Source organism: Gadus chalcogrammus, chromosome 1 (assembly GCF_026213295.1).
Source record: "Gadus chalcogrammus isolate NIFS_2021 chromosome 1, NIFS_Gcha_1.0, whole genome shotgun sequence".
NCBI lineage: Eukaryota > Metazoa > Chordata > Actinopteri > Gadiformes > Gadidae > Gadus > Gadus chalcogrammus.
In genome coordinates, this window is record NC_079412.1 from 28,875,526 (window position 1) to 28,892,444 (window position 16,919).

Consider the following 16,919-nt stretch of genomic DNA (forward strand, 5'->3'; position numbering starts at 1 on the left):
GTCCTTTGACATTGAAGAAAAAAGTGCTAATTTTACTATATTTAAAGGGCTCTGTGGCGCAATGGATAGCGCGTTGGACTTCTAGTCATTCATGTGCGATGTGATTCAAAGGTTGTGGGTTCGAGTCCCACCAGAGTCGGTCATTATGGACTTGAATCCGGTAGATCTCGAGGAAGAACTATAGTCACTAAGTAACCCACAATGGAAAAAACTACTTTGTGCTGTCATATGTTGTGGGTTCGAGTCCCAACATGCTATCATTGATGGTGCCTGATCCTACTTTAGTACACTGGAGGCCCAAAATCCCTTTGTCCATTGACATTGAAGAAAAAATAGTTTCATTTACCATACAAAAAGGGCTCTGTGGCGCAATGGATAGCGCGTTGGACTTCTAGTCATTCATGTGAGATGTGATTCAAAGGTTGTGGGTTCGAGTCCCACCAGAGTCGGTCATTATGGATTTGACTCCGGTAGATCTCGAGGAAGAACTATAGTCTCCAACAACGAAAAAAACTACTTTGTGCTGACGTATGTTGTGGGTTCGAGTCCCGACATGCTATCATTGATGGCGCATTATCCTGCTTTAGTACTGTGGATGCCTAAAATCCTTTCATTGAAAGTTATCCTTGTTTAGTACTCTGGATATTAAGGTAGGATACATTCGTAGCTCATGACACTAATTGCAATATGCCCAATTACTTACTACCATACTCCCATACTCGTCATCCATCCAAGGTTGTGGGTACAATTCCCACCATAGTTGATGTTTATGGACATTGTATGATTTTCAATAAGTGCTGTCGATTTGGAGGTTGAATCAATGTATATTGTCCGTACAACTCAATGAACAAATGTATAAAGCCTTATCTAATTCTGTTTGCCTTAAATCTATTTGTCCTTTGACATTGAAAAAACTACTTGCTGCTAACCTATGTTGTGGGTTTGAGTACCAACAGGCTATCATTGATAGAGAATTATCCTTCTCTGGTACTCTGGATGCCTAAAATCCTTTTGTACTTTAACACTAAAGAAACTACGTCTCCTTTTAGTGTAATTACAGGGCTATGTGATGTAATCGATAGCATTTTTCCTGCATTATCCTTCTTTAGTACTCTGGATTTCAAGGTAGGATATATTCATAGTTCATGACACTAAATGCAATATGCCCAATTATATACTCCCATACCTACATCTCGTCATCCATGGTTGAACGTTGTGGGTACAAGTCCCACTCTAGTTGCTGTTGATCGACAATTTTTGATTCTCAATATATGCTGTCGATTTAGAGTTTGAATCAATGTATAGTGCTCATGAAACTCAATATAAAAATATTTCAAGCCATACCAAGATTTACCAATAAATGATTATACCTCTAAAAGCATTGGCCTTAAATCCCTTTGTCCTTTGACATTGAATAAATTACAGCTCCTTTTGGTACACTTTTAGGGCTCGGTAGCGCAATGGATAGCATGTTGGACTTCTAGTCGAGTATGCTACAACTACCTTCTATTGAGGTAGGATAATTCATATAATATCTTTATTATATTCTCCCATACAAGAGTCCACCAATAGGTGCTCATAAAACACAGTAAAGACATACACTGCCACATCAATACATAGTTATACGACTTAAACGAGTTGCCTAAAATGTTCTTTATGTTTAAGTTGTCTTCATGGAGTTAGTTCAACTTGAATCCTCTAGATCTTGATGTTGATTCTATCTTGTGTCCTTCAATATTAATAAACATTCTGCTTTGAAGACTTCAACCAAAACTAGAGTGCTTTAACTATAACCACAAAGACCCTCTTCTAAATTCAATGATGCCATGAGTTTGAGTCCCAACAGTCTTACATGGACACTGTATTTAGTGTCATGGACACTAAATACAACACACAAAATAACATACTAATATACAAGACTCCAGCAATAAGTTTATAAACTACCTAAAAGGACGACTCTGGTGGGACTCGAACCCACAGCCTTTGAATCACAACTCAAATGGATGACTAGAAGTCCAATGCGCTATCCATTGCGCCACAGAGCCACATTTCTGCTACTAATAGCTCCCTGCATCTGACGGCTAGGGTTCGGCTGGCAGAGTAAACAGGCCCTCCACACGGAGAGGGGACGGTTTTAGCAGCGCTATTGTTGGACGTAGGCGGGAACAGTTGTGTCTTTGTTCAGTGTGTCCAGGTGTCCAGAGACACCGTGAGATGGCTGTCCCTCTGACCTGACCTCTCTCTTTGAAACAGCAATGCCCAAGAGAGGTCAAATGATCCGAGACATGGCCATTTTTGTTTAGATTGCAGGCAGGGTGGGTCACATAGAGTTGTCCCTTTAGGTATTTAGTCCCCCCCCTCTCCACCAATGGTTTGAACAGGAAATTAGGTGAGATAAATTATATCAACATGCGAAAGCCAATGGAAACGTTGTTTGCTTTTCAAGTAGATGTGCTTAAGCAAACTCTGTCGACTATTTTACGGTGTGGTCGGTAACAAGGCCCGAGGAGATGGTGATAGTTCGCACGTTCTTTACGAACTCCCGCTTGGCTCAATGACTAGAACGTGTCACCTTGCAGTAATGTGTGACATTAGACGCTCTCTTTGTCTGCACGGATGAGCCGTGCTAAGCAGTCCATTAGCGCTTGCGGCGGCGTAAACACAGTTATCTAGGTGTCAAAAGTTGTTTTCTATCAAGCCCTACCCTAAGCACATTGGACTGCTTTAACCTTAGCTCTGATGTAGGGCTTGTTCATCCCAACAGCGCGATTACCGCTGCTATTTTGAGCATTGAGATGTTAGCTATTATGTTGGGAGCAAGGGTTTGTTTTTAATTTCTTTATAATTAATTTGGAAATGATTTGTCATTATGGAGAGACGTTATTGTGTTTCAAACGGCCAGCGCCATTTCTCATGTAAGACGTTGCAAACAGTTTTCATTGGCCTAGCTTACGGTATATTTACGTTGATATAGAACTTGTACAGTATTTCAACCCTCTTGAGTATTCTCAAGACGATATCAGCAACAAGAGAAATCCCACTCTGATACGCAAGCCTTGTTTCTTATTCAAGGCCCGATCTGCATGAGAGAGTCATCAGCACTTTATGGTCTCTGAGGAAAGTATTCAGCGAGGGGGGCCCAGAGAAAGTTAACCCTGAAGGCGGTTCTTACACCCCAACACTACAGCAGCTCCTGCCCCCCCCCCTCCTCCTCGCCCCAGGGGGAAGCCACTTGGTCCAGTGGCACACAAAGGCCAAGTCCAATAAAGTTAGAACAGGCATTGATAGAAGTCAGGGAGGAGAAAGCTGGGGAGCGAGCAAGAAGGGGAAAGCAGCAGGGTCTGCAGCGCCAGGGGAGGGACGGTTTACGGCTCCATGTTAATTGAGGTGATTTGGAAGAGAATCCCGAATCCCCAGAGGCTGAAAGAGACAGGGGAGGGCTGCAGGCCGGAGGAAGGAGGCCGCCTTGTAAAGCAGATGCTCACATAAGCCAGAGGACGTCTCCCCAAGGACACAGCCCAGGAAGAGGCGGGGGACGTGTGGCTGAGGTCTAGACATTTCCTGTCACATTTTCCCAATAAAATGTCCGGCCTTTGCGGCCGACATTGAAGGCAGAAGGGTGATAAAATAAACATAAGGACTTGATTTGTCGTCTGAGGGGTTATCAGCAGGGCCACGTCGTTCAGCGAGATGTTACAAAGGCCCATTATCAACATGTATGGAGAACTCTTAGAAAGCAGAATTCTTACTCTGAGATGTACTTGAACTAAGGTGGACATTGTACTACAAGGACATAGGCCAAGTCAGCAGCTCCTGTCTGTTCCCTCCTGTGTTATTCTAACGCTCCCTTGATCCCCGACCGCTGACGGTCGTTTCTTCATTCAGACGTGAATCTTTATCTGTAGGTTTCGCTCGGTGAGGTGCCTGTTGGAAGCTGATCCCTAAGACAAAGCCCTGTTTACACTAATGGCCCATCGGCCTTTCGCCACAGAAGCAACCAGCAGTGGGGGGACGTCAATAGAATTTAACATTTTGACATTTTTCCACATGCTCTCAAAACCAATATTGACCCAGCTCCCCTGCATGGCTGCCTTTAGTCCAGGACCTTGGCAAACAAATCAAGCCATTGCCGCCGGATCCACAGGCAGCCAGTCAAGGGGAGCGGGCAACAATAGCCTGCCCAGGATGGGGTTCTCCCGCTGGGCAGGCAGAGTGGCCACTGTCCCTGGTCTCAAGCTGGTCTTCAGAAGCGTGCTGTATGAAACGGCCCGCTTTAATGATTCCATCTAAGAGGGCCGATTGTGTCTGCGTCTCGGACCCTGCTGGTGAGTGAGGCGGACGAGAGCAGGGCCCGGTGGGGGCCGCGGGCCGGCGGAGCCCCCCCATAGCGGCTGGCGACTTCTCTAAAGCAACATTACAATCAATTAGAAGCTAATGAGCGGGGAGCCGGACTTGTAACCTGTTGCAGGCGGGCTGGTTGTTCAGAGAGCGCTCAGCTGGAGCAGACATCAATAACCTCAGAAATAACTCCGCACTGGAGGCAGGAAGCCAGCGGGACGCTGGCTCTCTCTCTTTACAAACACACACACACACACGCACACGCACACAAACACACACGTCTGTCTCTGCTACCCAGGCCGTCTCCAGCGCCTGCCTCACCTGACCCAACTCCTGCCTGGCTGGGCCCGTGACCGGGAGGGGGGAGAGGGAAGGGGAGAGCAGAGGAGATAAGGGAGGACCAGAGGAGATGTCTCCTCACTAGGTGATCCACCGTACACACTGTAGACAGTGGACGGTTTCCCGGGTGGCTGGGGCCTGCGGGGGCTGCTATGCGTGTCCGTGTTGGTGGGAGGGCGACGTCAGCCAACGGACGCCTTGTGTGTGTGGGGGAAGCTGACGTTGCGTAAGCAAACTTTGCTGTAGCACTTTTACGGCGCAGTCAAAGCAATAGCAGTAACGTGTGAGCTAAGATAAAGACGCATTCATTTTCCACACGGAGAGGCCTTGCTTAGCATTCCATTAGCCGGGTCAGTGCTAACCCTAGCCCTAAAGGAAGGGGTCCAACGCGTTAGTATGTCGTCCATACTTCCTTTGTCAGCTTCCGTGTTCTGTGATTGGAGCCCGAAACCTTCAACATTGTCGGAATGAGACAACTGACCTGACTTGGCTGACCAGGAGAGGGGGAGGGAAGGGGAAAGGAGAGGAGATAAGGGAGTGACAGACGAGTGTTTCCTCACCAGATGAGGCCTTATGCACACTGTCGGCTGGTGAATAGTTTCCTGGACTGTGGGAGACGAGATGCTGTGTGGTGGTGGGCGGGGGAGGCGAGGTGTCTCCCAGTGAGAGCTATCACAGCCAGCTCAGATCTTCAGAACCATTAACATAAACATTAACATAGCGTGGACACTGCTATCAGCCAGGTAACCACCAGTTAACCGCCAGTTAACCGCCAGTTAACCGACAGTTAACCGACAGTTAACCGCCAGTTAACCACCATGTGTGTGTGCGTGTGTGTGTGTGTGTTTGTGTGTGCATGTGTGCGTGTGTGCCCTGCACGTGTGTGTGTGTGTGTGAGTGTGTCTTTGTGTGTGTGGGGGTAAGGATTGGGGGCAGCTCATATAAGAGAAGGTGAAGCAGCAGGAGGCACAGCTCCACGGCCGCCTGCAGGCAGACGGGAGAGGGGAGGGGAAGCTCTCCCCCACCTCCACCTCCCCTCTCTCCCCCACCTCCACCCTCTCCCCCTCCTCCACCTCCACCCTCTCCCCCACCTCCACCCTCTCCCCCACCTCCACCCTCTCCCCCTCCTCCACCCTCTCCCCCAGCTCCACCCCCTCCCCCACCCTCACCCTCTCCCCCACCTCCACCCTCTCCCCCACCTCCACCCTCTCCCCCACCTCCACCCTCTCCCCCTCCTCCACCTCCTCTCTCTCCCCCACCTCCACCCTCTCCCCCACCCTCACCCCCTCCCCCACCCTCACCCCCTCCTCCAGCTCCACCCCCTCCCCCACCTCCTCTCTCTCCCCCAGATCCCCAATCTCCCCCATAATGAATGACTTCCCCCAGCGAGGGGGAGACAGGGAGAGCTGACTCACCCATCTCCGTGGGAGGATATTAAAGGACCTCACCTCTTTGATACCTCTGGAATCCTCTGCTCCTCTCCTGACAACGACGCATACAAAGAGACACGCAGGCACACACACACACACACGCACACACACACACACACACACACACACACACACACACGCACACACACACGCACACACGCACACACCCACACACACACACACACACACACACACACACACACGCACACACACACGCACACCGCACACCACACACCACACACACACACACACACACGCACACACACACACACACACACACACACGCACACAAACAAACACGCAAACACATGGCAACCCAGCACATGTTTTCATCCGCCGACTGAGAAACGGAGTGGTGCATTGTGGGAAGCGTCCCGGGCCACGGGCAGATGAGGGTCGTATATCAGATGCTGTTAGGACCCCTCCGACCGTCGCCAGCACTTTAATCAACAGGTCTCAGCGTGAGGGCCCCTCCTCTCCCCATCCTCTCTCCTCCTCTCTCCCCCTCCTCCGGCCCCCCCTCTCTCCCCCTCCTCTCTCCCCCTCTCTCCCCCTCTTCTCACCCCCTCCTCTCTCCCCCTCCTCTCCCCCCTCTCCCCCCTGCCCCGGCCCGTTCTCCTCAGCAACCCCAGAGCTGCTGTCAGTATTTTGTTAATATTGTGGTGAACCAGCAGCCAGCAGACACTGAAACGCCCCCCATGACAGCCCTGACCCCTGGGGGCCGGAACCAAGCACCTCCTCTGGGGACTGGAGCCCAGCATCTCCTCCGGGGCCTGGAGCCCAGCACCTCCTCTGGGGGCTGGAGCCCAGCGCCTCCTCTCCTCGGGGGGCTGGAGCCCAGCACCTCCTCTCCTCTGGGGGCTGGAGCCCAGCGCCTCCTCTGGGGGCTGGAGCCCAGCGCCTCCTCTCCTCTGGGGGCTGGAGCCCAGCGCCTCCTCTCCTCTGGGGGCTGGAGCCCAGCACCTCCTCTGGGGCTGGAGCCCAGCGCCTCCTCTCCTCTGGGGGCTGGAGCCCAGCACCTCCTCTGGGGCTGGAGCCCAGCGCCTCCTCTCCTCTGGGGGCTGGAGCCCAGCACCTCCTCTCCTCTGGGGGCTGGAGCCCAGCACCTCCTCTGGGGCTGGAGCCCAGCGCCTCCTCTCCTCTGGGGGCTGGAGCCCAGCGCCTCCTCTCCTCTGGGGGCTGGAGCCCAGCGCCTCCTCTCCTCTGGGGGCTGGAGCTCAGCGCCTCCTCTCCTCTGGGGGCTGGAGCCCAGCGCCTCCTCTCCTCTGGGGGCTGGAGCCCAGCGCCTCCTCTCCTCTGGGGGCCGGAACCAAGCACCTCCTCTGGGGACTGGAGCCCAGCATCTCCTCTGGGGCCTGGAGCCCAGCACCTCCTCTGGGGGCTGGAGCCCAGCGCCTCCTCTGGGGGCTGGAGCCCAGCGCCTCCTCTGGGGGCTGGAGCCCAGCGCCTCCTCTCCTCTGGGGGCTGGAGCCCAGCGCCTCCTCTCCTCTGGGGGCTGGAGCCCAGCGCCTCCTCTGGGGGCTGGAGCCCAGCGCCTCCTCTGGGGGCTGGAGCCCAGCGCCTCCTCTCCTCTGGGGGCTGGAGCCCAGCGCCTCCTCTGGGGGCTGGAGCCCAGCACCTCCTCTCCTCTGGGGGCTGGAGCCCAGCGCCTCCTCTGGGGGCTGGAGCCCAGCGCCTCCTCTGGGGGCTGGAGCCCAGCGCCTCCTCTGGGGGCTGGAGCCCAGCATCTCCTCTGGGGCCTGGAGCCCAGCACCTCCTCTCCTCTGGGGGCTGGAGCCCAGCACCTCCTCTGGGGGCTGGAGCCCAGCGCCTCCTCTGGGGGCTGGAGCCCAGCGCCTCCTCTCCTCTGGGGGCTGGAGCCCAGCGCCTCCTCTCCTCTGGGGGCTGGAGCCCAGCGCCTCCTCTCCTCTGGGGGCTGGAGCCCAGCGCCTCCTCTCCTCTGGGGGCTGGAGCCCAGCGCCTCCTCTCCTCTGGGGGCTGGAGCCCAGCGCCTCCTCAGGGTAATATAGCGGCACAGCGGGCCCCGGAGGAGGGGGGGGAGGAACAGAATTGTCAGGAAGTTCTTCGGGAGCGAAGCCTGGAGTTTCCCAGGCTATGGTGGAGGGGGGGGGGGTTCTCTCCCAGCATGCAGTGCTCTGTGCAGTTTGATTAAAAAGGGGGTGAAGAAGAATTGGTTCAGTATACATGCTCTTTTGTTGGCCCTCAGCGTCCGCCTGGTAGATCTTCAGACCCGGGGGCCACTGCCGTTTCAGGGTTCGTACCAGAGGGAGAGGAGGAGAACCAGGCTCTCTCCACGGGACGGACCGGGGTCGACAGGTTCCTTCACAACGTAAGGTCGGAGGTCTGGGGCGACATGGTGGCCACCCCCAGAGACGTGTTGACCATCCAGGCAGCAGCTCCAGCCCTGCTGGATGACGACCTGGGTCATATGCTCCCTGGCAGCCCTCTGTCCTTAAGCCCCTCCCCTGTCTCTTCTGAGTATCAGTAGTGGAACCACTGGGAGTTCAGTGCTGTTTGACAGGTTGGACCATCAATGAAAGACCTTGCAGTGCATCACGGGACTGCTGAGCCTGTTCACCCTGTGACTCAGAGGTGTTGGTTGGTTGTTTCTCCCACTCTTTCAGATTTGTGTTTCTGAAAAGACGTCCCCCTGTTTTGCTTTATGGGCCATAACAATGACTCAATCACTACTGTGAAAACAACTGTTTAAATCAACCTAAGAACCATTGATCACGGTGATTAACAACGTATTTAATTTGAAAGAGCAGAAATGCACCACGGTAGCTGTCAATCCAAACAGTGTAGTTTAGTCTCAGAAACAAACGGTGAAGCTTAGCAGGAGCAGCATCAGGCTCCCTGAGCCGTCCGAGTGTTGACTGCGGATCAGCCCAGTGGATGATTAGTGTCAGCACAAAAACACTTATTCATGTCGGGACAAGTGACAACGTTCACAACCTCCCTGAAGTCTAATCATGGCAAGATGATTCAGAGTCACGCTTCCCTTCACCCCCCCATGCCCAACGACTAACCATCACACCCTCCCCCCCCCATGCCCAACGACTAACCATCACACCCTCCCCCCCCATGCCCAACGACTAACCATCACACCCTCCCCCCCCCATGCCCAACGACTAACCATCACACCCTCTGCCCCCCCATGCCCAACGACTAACCATCACACCCTCTCCCCCCGCATCGACTCCTCTCCACGCGCCCCCGCCCCCTACCTCGGCTCCCAGTGCTGGGTTTAATTATAACAACATGTTATCTTATGGTTAGCTAATGGCCGGCGGGTTTAGCAGCCCAGGGCGGCGGCGGCGGCGCTGATCTGTTAGCTAATGGCCGGCGGGTTTAGCAGCCCAGGGCGGCGGCGGCGGCGCTGATCTGTTAGCTAATGGCCGGCGGGTTTAGCAGCCCAGGGCGGCGGCGGCGGCGCTGATCTGTTAGCGTTTCCCGCCTTTGGTCGCGGCTCATTAGGCGGCGACGCGACGCGTGACCCTTCTGTTGTGGCAACAGTCGGCCAATAGGCCTCAAGCGGCCTGGCGTTACCTGAGCCTGACGTCACCCCGGGGCCCCGTACGTGTGAAGGGTCCTCCCCTGGAGGGTCCCCCTCCCTCCCAGCCAGACCCTCATACAGGGCCCGGCCGGGAGCCCTCGTCAGCGACCCCCCTGTGAACGCCCCCCCCCCCTCATTGGGAGTCTCCCCCCGTCCCGCGGCGGGCAGCGCTGGGCGTCCTGCGCAGGGTTAATCTAAGGGCCTTTCAGCGCTCCCTGATCCAGAGGCTGTGAACCTGGCGGGGCTGAATGGAGTTAAAGAACATGTGAAGGGCCGGCGACAGAATGCACCATTCAGCCTGGGGGGGGGGGGGGGGGGGGCACAGTGAACCAACGGCCGCCGGGCCAACTACGATGCTGATCAACGGTGCTTAAACCAACCGTCAGGGAGGTAGCTGTAGGGGGGCTCCGGGGGGGGGGGGGGGGGGGCGTCTGCACGCTGGGTGATCCTCGTCAACAGGAAGTAAACAAGCCCTGAACTGGGCCGGTCAACAGGAAGTAAACAAGCCCTGCACTCGGCCGGGGCGACGGTGTGACTGTTTGCAGGTTTAGTGCAGGAGATGTTAGAAGTAAAAAAATACATTTCTAAATCCAGCCACCCAGTGCCATATTGAGAGCCGACCAAGAGTTTCCATGGTTACACGGTGGTATTTGTGTTTCTGTTAGTGTTGAGCTGAATATGCTTGAGAAGTGGGGACAAACGTGCTAGTTTCGAGTGCCAGTGAAACTCAAACAATAGATAACAACTTCAAACTGCAAATAAAGCTCCAGGGCCACCCTTCTCCTGGCTCTGCTTTGAGATGCTAATACAGACCTGGGACTGAAGGTTAGGGGCTGAAGCAGCCCTCCACTCAGTGTGGGGGGGGCTGCAGGGCTGTCCTGGGTGTGTCTGGGGGTCAGTGAGGAGGTGGCGGGCAGCGCGGTGGTGATTTACCGTCTGCTTTTACAGCCTGTATGTGTGGCTGTCTTCCTGCCAAAAGGGAGAGTGAGGAAGATGTAGCAGGGGGTCGGATGCCTCAGCACAACTGTTGATGTGCAGCTGGTGCCGAGAGAGGGGGTCGGGCACCAGCGACCTGCCACTGCAGTGGCCATACCAGTATCCACACCAGTATCCATACCAGTATCCACACCAGTGTCCATACCAGTATCCACACCAGTGTCCATACCAGCGCCCTGTATCCACACCAGTGTCCATACCAGTATCCACACCAAGATTCAAGATTCAAGATTCAAGATAATTTATTGTCATTTCAGCCATATACACAGTATACAGTGAAATTAAATAGCGTTTCCCAAAAACATAAGGTGCAACATAGAGCGACAATAATGGTACCAGTGTCCATACCAGTATCCATACCAGTATCCACACCAGTGTTCATACCAGTATCCACACCAGTATCCACACAGGTGTCCATACCAGCGCCCTGTATCAACACCAGTGTCCACACCAGTATCCACACCAGTGTCCATACCAGTATCCACACCAGTGTCCATACCAGTATCCACACCAGTGTCCATACCAGTATCCACACCAGTGTCCATACCAGTATCCACACCAGTGTCCATACCAGTATCCACACCAGTGTCCATACCAGTATCCACACAAGTGTCCATACCAGCGCCCTGTATCCACACCAGTATCCACACCAGTATCCACACCAGTGTCCATACCAGCGCCCTGTATCAACACCAGTGTCCATACCAGTATCCACACCAATGTCCATACCAGCGTCCTGTATCCATACCAGCATCCATACCAGTGTCAATACCAGTATCCATACCAGTATCGACACCAGTGTCCATACCAGTCTCCATACCAGTATCCATACTAGTGTTCATACCAGTATCCATACCAGTGTTCATACCAGTATCCATACCAGTGTTCATACCAGTATCCATACCAGTGTCCATACCAGCACCGTGTTGGCACAGAGAATAGTTAGACGGAGAAGGGCTGCCCGGGCAATACACACACACACACACACACACACACACACACACACACACACACACACACACACACACACACACACACACACACACATACACACACACACACGCACACACACACACGTGCGCACAAAAACACACATGTGCGAGCTTAAACGGACAGACTGAGATGGACTTGGGCTAAATGAATGAATAAAGGGCCAATATCGCCGCTGCTCATTTGCAGTAAGGTACTCAGTGCAGTCCTATCTGCTACCGGCATCTCTGTCAGGTTGTTCCGTTCTGATACTCATATGCAGAGCGACGTCACAGCCGCAAGGAGCCAGCGGGGGGGGGCAACTACACACCTTCAGCTCCACAATCCTGAGAGCTCAAATGGCTTTTTAAATGGTCCAGCCCCCCCCCCCCCCCGCCCTGGCTAAATGAGGGAGTGGTGACAGCCCAGTCCAGGGGTGACTTTATCAGCGTTGACGAGAGACAGGCTGACAGCCCTCCAAAGAGGAGGAGGGGGGGAGGAGGGGGGGAGGAGGGGAGCAGGAAGGAGAGTGATGGAGGAGCTGTGTGACGGGTCGTACCACTTCCTATTGTTGCACGGGGGCTGATAACCCCGCCGACCCCGGGCCGGGAGGAAGGCCTTGGCCCTCCTCCCTCGGCGCTGGAGCTCGCTCCGGCTTTGTCCTCAGATAACTCATTAACCCGGAGTCCACAGAGAGGAGGACTCTGGGCTCCTTCCTCCTCTCCTCAAGCTCCCAGGGTGGGTAACCCACGGGCTCCCAGTATGGGTATCCCCGCCCACTTGTCGGCGGGCTCCAAGTATGGGTAACCCCGGCAGACTGGTCGGCGGGCTCCCAGTATGGGTAACCCCGGCAGACTGGTCGGCCGGCTTCCAGCTGTCCGTCTGGGACCAGAAATGAGGAAAAAGTAAAATCCATGAGAGGAGAGTGAAAACACTGATGCACCGAGGAGACGGAGTACCAGGTGTTACTGATGCACCATGGGAGACGGAGTACCAGGTGTTACTGATGCACCATGGGAGACGGAGTACCAGGTGTTACTGATGCACCATGGGAGACGGAGTACCAGGTGTTACTGATGCACCATGGGAGACGGAGTACCAGGTGTTACTGATGCACCATGGGAGACGGAGTACCAGGTGTTACTGATGCACCATGGGAGACAGAGTACCAGGTGTTACTGATGCACCATGGGAGACGGAGTACGAGGTGTTACTGATGCACCATGGGAGACGGAGTACAAGGTGTTTGGACGTTGGACCGCTGCACGGAAATTAAATAAATAACTACAATCAGTTGTTGAATGACATCAAGCTCTCTGTTATGTCAGGGGGTTAAGGTTATATCACTATGTCTTGTGACTTAAACATCTGTTTAGTATTTAGCTTCCATAATGTATGAGGCGTCTGGTCCACCAATAATTGTTGCAAAATGCAAACAAATACCAATCATGTAAAATGTTCACTAACACCATTTTCAAAATTCAATATATTAGGTTTTTCTTTCCAAGAGTTCCTCGGGTTGACTGTCACATGTGTGGTCGAGTTTTATGCTTCCACGCATAGTTGTTCCCATTATGTCGAACTAAAGTGATTAATATCCCACACAAGAAGAACGGCTTCACTCCTAAAACCCTGCGTTCAACACAGCGATAAAACTCTTACACGTGGTAGAGGCAGTGGTCCTAGTGACAGGGTTTCTAACAGGGTGTCTGTGTGCCTGCGTGTTTCTAACAGTAAGTGTCTGTGTGTCTGTGTGTCTGCGTGTTTCTAACAGTAAGTGTCTGTGTGTCTGTGTATCTAATCCACGCAGCTGACGGTGCGGACTGGAGGGGGAACATGTTTACGTTTCCATAATGAAAGAGTAGAGCACCCATAGGTGGCCTGCAGGGTCCCCAGACAGACTAGTGACACCACACAGCGGGCACAGACCGCTGTGTTGTCCGGCCTCGGAATCCCCCTTACTGTGCACTGTTCTCCTCAGCTAATGTGTAGGTCTCCACTTGGCCGTGCTTTACAATATCTAATCTGTAACAGATTGAGTCAGGGGCGGGCGTACTGCGGACGGTGGGTCAGAAGCGCGACCGCCTTAAGGCTAACGAGAGAAGAACTCGACCGACCGTCTGAGTCTGGATGTCGGAGAAGACGTCATCAACAGCGTGTTTATCTTGATGGGATAAAATTATTTGGAAACGTCTTTAAGTGTAAATTAAGCGTAGGTGTCTGCTGACAAGATTCATGATGAGAAATCAGGACCAGGAATACCGTTAAGGAGAAACTTTGAATGGAAAAAATAAAAATGAGTGGAATAAAGTCAGTTGGAGTTTGAGTTACTTTCTGCTGACTGAACTCCGTCATCTTGTGGACGAGAGAGGAACTGCCTCCGTTTCTTGGTAGATATTTGGTCTACTCTATTTGTTCGAGAACATCTACATTACAAAGCACATTCAAAGGCCACTTCAGAGGTAAGATAATATTCATGACTACACTACGTTCGCATAATACAATTCTTAGTGAACAATTAATTTAACGTGGCCTATTCATTGATGTATTATTAGATTTGGGAATAAATTGTTTTACGTTTGGACAACTTCTTACGGTCAAACAAACCTCGGGATTTCAACATGATCTTTTGTCCGTGCGATGCTGTGTTCGGGTGACATTTGAGATCCAATACAACAGTAATGGGTTTGTATCTCGCTGATCCCACGTGCGAGATCTCGCCGCGAGCGACCGATCAAATCCCCCCATTGTCCGCCTGCGTAATCCCCCGCTATGCCTTTAGGGTCGCGCTCACTGGGGACAGACTGAAGTTAAACACACAGCGGCGGTGGATACGGTTCACCGTCACAAGACATTCACAGGCTACATTATGTCTCTCTACCAAGCGGCATTTGATTGCATGTTGCTGACCAACAAGTCGGAGAATAGATTGCATGATCAAAATTACATTTTATTGACTACAAATATGGTATGTATTTCTTTCTGGGATGCAGAGATGCATTGGATTAATTCACAAAGCTCTGGTTATTCCTCGGTTCTCTGTCTGCCATGCCATCATATAAAGGATATCTTAGCCAAAATGGTCTGGCTAACCTATATCTAGTATGCAATTAATTAATTTGTTCCCTGAAAAGTTTAACAATTATCTAAACTATTCTCTGTCTTCCCCAAGAACCATTTAGAGTAGGCTAATACACACTTATCTACGACTCTACCAACTAAACATCCTGCAGACCCCTGTGCTGAAAACATCTTCTGGTTGTCTTGAATGAAAAAGAAACATTGAACATCGTCATGGTTTATATATTAAAGAAACGTTGAACATTGTCCTGGTTAAATTAAAGAAACGTTGAACACCGTCCTGGTTTATACATAAAGTATGGCGGGAGGCTCAGGACAACGCGCTTACACTCACGCCTAGCGGCGCTTTCTGAGACACCTTGTGTGGCATTGTACCGAGTCGGCTGCACTCGGAGAAAGACAAGCCCCAGAAGGCCCCTCCCCGGCAGCCCTAGACCTCTGTCCCCTGTCCAAACTGCGGCTGTGCATGTTTATTTGCTGTAATTACGACCCGGCCTCTGCTTGTGTGTCTGACACCGAGGATGCCACTGCCCACGACGCCTGGAAACAGGCCCCTCCCCTCTGTCTACACGCCGCGACCCCCCCCGCTGGAGCGCTGTGTGTACCGCCGGCCTTTGTTTCCCGCCGCGCTGACCCGCCCGTCTGACGTGGTCAGCGACCAGGGCAGACCTCCACAGTATCAGAGCCGCGGCGGAGAGTCCAAACAGATTCCGATCTCAATGCCAGGAACGGACCCACGAGGGGCTAATCCTGTTGATGAAACAGAATCCCACCCGGGAAAGAAGAAGAAGAAGAAAGGCCCTGCAGCCCCAGGTGCCTTCAGCACACAGGCCTGGGCTTGTCCCTCTGTCACAGCTGATGAATTGTAAGGGCCCTCTTAGGCCCCCAGCCCGGGATGGGGGGGCTTAGCTCATTAAAGGGTCTGTTTTCTCATAAACAACCATAGTGAAGGAAATGAGTGTAATAATGGCGATGGGTTTAAAGCCTGTGAAAGTGGAGTGCTCAATGTAAACTCTAACTGTATAGAAGGCTGAAGACAGTGAGACCGGGTCAGCGAGTGTGTGTGTGTGTGTGTGTGTGTGTGTGTGTGTGTGTGTGTGTGTGTGTGTGTGTGTGTGTGTGTGTGTGTGTGTGTGTGTGTGGGTGTGGGTGTGTGTTTATCTTTGTTAGTTCAAGAAGATTTATGTCGCGATGTTAAGTTGCTATGACGAACTTTGCAAAAGTTTGGAAATCTGAAACATGGTGTCTTGGCGCTTGCCTGTCATGCCCTGTCTGGGAAGAGCCCAAAGTGTATTGTCCAAATGTTTTTGGTCTAAATAACCGAAGACATTATCCTTGTCGTTAGTCATTACATTCACCTGCAATTAACAGTACATTAGCCATATGTCGGGAACAGTTTAACAGTTTCTAATGAGATCATGGCGGATAGGTTATCTCCATATCTTTTAGTGTCAGTGACAGGTTGACAGCATGGAGGGACCTGTAATCCTATTGTCTTCCTGAGGCTACTGATAGCTCTAAACAAAAGATTAGGCCTGGCCTCAGTTTAGCAGAGCTGCCTAATGGCGGATTCCCCGCAGAGCTGATAACAGGTCCCAGTGCAACATCTGTGCTCCGGTGTGAATCCAGCTAATCTGTTCATAAAGTCTTGCATTTCATTCTATAATATGAAGTCTGAAAAAGGATAAGAGACACAAAGAACTACAACTTCATAGTTGAAAACGCTGTTCATTGTTATCCAGTCAAACAGCCAAGAATCAAACTATTATTTCAGTATTATTATTTAATATTTTTTAGATTGTAATATTATTATATTTATATATATCATGAACCTTACGTAATACAATATTGAACACAAGCCTTCTCTTTTCCGGCCGAGCCCCAGATGACTCCCTGAGGTCAGGTTGCGTCCCATCACCCAGCGGGTCTTGTGACCCCCCTACGTCACAAGCCGGCCACGTGGAGCACCTCCCGAAGGCTGCGCACGCTGTCCGGCGCGTGGCGAGATACTGATCCTCTGTGCTCCGACGTCCGTGACATCACACCGGCGAGCTGTCAGCTGACTCTCCGACACCTCTCATGACGATGCACAGAGTTGGAACCTGCACACCTCTGATCACACACACACACTTCACCCATAGGGACCTTGTATATTTCTGGTCACAATAAGTGATATTCGTTTTCATGGCGGGGAAGGTCGTTGGGGGGCT

At 52.3% G+C, this 16,919-nt stretch overlaps 3 non-coding genes across 3 annotated transcripts; 2 read left to right on the forward strand and 1 right to left on the reverse strand.

The window, feature by feature from the left end:
- Positions 1-47: 47 nt before the first annotated feature.
- On the forward strand, positions 48-139 carry trnar-ucu (transfer RNA arginine (anticodon UCU)). The gene is given in 2 exon segments: positions 48-84; positions 104-139. It is a non-coding gene; the product is annotated as a tRNA-Arg (tRNA).
- Positions 140-357: 218 nt separating this feature from the next.
- On the forward strand, positions 358-449 carry trnar-ucu (transfer RNA arginine (anticodon UCU)). Its single transcript is given in 2 exon segments — positions 358-394; positions 414-449. It is a non-coding gene; the product is annotated as a tRNA-Arg (tRNA).
- A 1,504-nt stretch (positions 450-1,953) lies between these two features.
- Positions 1,954-2,045, reverse strand: trnar-ucu (transfer RNA arginine (anticodon UCU)). The gene is given in 2 exon segments: positions 1,954-1,989; positions 2,009-2,045. It is a non-coding gene; the product is annotated as a tRNA-Arg (tRNA).
- Between the last annotated feature and the right edge of the window lie 14,874 nt (positions 2,046-16,919).